The sequence below is a fragment of the Austrofundulus limnaeus genome, unplaced genomic scaffold, assembly GCF_001266775.1.
Source record: "Austrofundulus limnaeus strain Quisiro unplaced genomic scaffold, Austrofundulus_limnaeus-1.0 Scaffold7, whole genome shotgun sequence".
Lineage (NCBI taxonomy): Eukaryota > Metazoa > Chordata > Actinopteri > Cyprinodontiformes > Rivulidae > Austrofundulus > Austrofundulus limnaeus.
This window is the reverse complement of record NW_013952409.1, coordinates 2,827,522-2,828,861: the sequence shown is the minus strand read 5'-3', so window position 1 is coordinate 2,828,861 and position 1,340 is coordinate 2,827,522. Positions and strand designations below refer to the sequence as shown.

Genomic DNA, 1,340 nt, shown 5'->3' with positions numbered 1-1,340 from the left:
ACCGTAGACAAGAATTTGATGTTTCTTCAGTTTATTTTGAGTCACTATCAGAGAGATGGAAAAGTGTCAGAGTTTAAATATTGTTTCAATAAACAAAGACCGGGGAGTTCCCCTTTGTTGTCACTTCCTGTTTCACTTTTGCTGAAGCAATCAAAAGAAAAGATGCTGGTTGTGTAACAAAAAGAGTAAAAAAGTGTTTTATGCCAAGTTCCTTGCATATAAAATGTTTTCTTTGACTTTTTGTATATGAAGAATATACATGTCACAGGCACTTTAAAACTTTATTTTCATGTTTCTAAACACCCATCTGCAAATATATGACATTTTCATGATCGATATTGTTAAAAATAAACAAAAAATGAAATGAAATCATTTAGATATTCTATATTAATTAATAAATGATCTCAAACAGCCAGGGAATGTTAAACATATCCACCAAACCAAAGTTTAGGGTTCAGGATGAGTTTGTCTGATCAAAGGGGGCAGAAATAGAGGAAACACCAGTTCTTTTATTAGTGGTGGCCCCTCCAGCCCCCCGTTGGTGGCGCCCCTGGTCAAACTCACAACCTGACCCTGTTGAGTTAAAACTAGAATCCAAATTTGACCCAAAGTTGTAAAACAAAGTTTCTGCAAAATATAGAGCTCATTTATCTGACGAAAGAAACTGAATTTTTTGTTTATTTGACAGAAAAGTTTTTAAATGAACTCATAAAAGCTGCTGTCAGGAGTTTTTTATGTTCAGCTCATCTGATTGGCTGTCAGTCAGGAACAACAGACTGTTTTATCCGGACCCTCCTCCTCCTGAATGGAGTTTAGTCGCTGCACTCTTTTCTTTTGTTGTTGAACGCAGCCCCACAGTCCGCTGGCCCTCCCTCCCCCCTCCCTCCCTTCCTCCCCCCTACCTACCTACCTACCTTGGCCCTCCCTCCCCCCTCCCTCCTCCTCCTCCTCCCTCTTTCCTTTTTTTTATTTCCACCCATCCTCCCATCTCTCCCTCCGTTTCATCCAGGGTGACGCCAGCCCCCTCTCTCTCTCTCACCCCGCCCCAGTCAACTCAGTCCGCGCTGCGTTCATTTCATTCCTGCTCCCATTCCGCGCATATTTCGCATCCTTGGAGAGACGCTGCGCATTTTACGCACCGCGCGCGCCCGAAGCCTTTCCGTCACAGCGGAGCCGAGCGGACGAGACGCTCAGGAGTTTGGACCGAGGTTCTACCGGTGCCGCGGCGACTCGGATCCGTGGGAAAGCGTGGGGGAATTAAAAGCGTAAAAGAGGCGTTTGGATCGAGGTAAGTTCCCGAGGATTCCTTCCTCTCTCTCTCCCACCTCCTCCTCCTCCTC

At 45.0% G+C, this 1,340-nt stretch overlaps 1 protein-coding gene across 1 annotated transcript in view; it reads left to right on the top strand.

Annotated features, from left to right (window-relative positions):
• Positions 1-997: 997 nt before the first annotated feature.
• tead1a (TEA domain family member 1a) overlaps positions 998-1,340 on the top strand; it is a gene marked incomplete in the record, with an annotated part of 62,010 nt that continues 61,667 nt past the window's right edge. The window contains 1 exon segment of the mRNA XM_014032956.1: positions 998-1,288.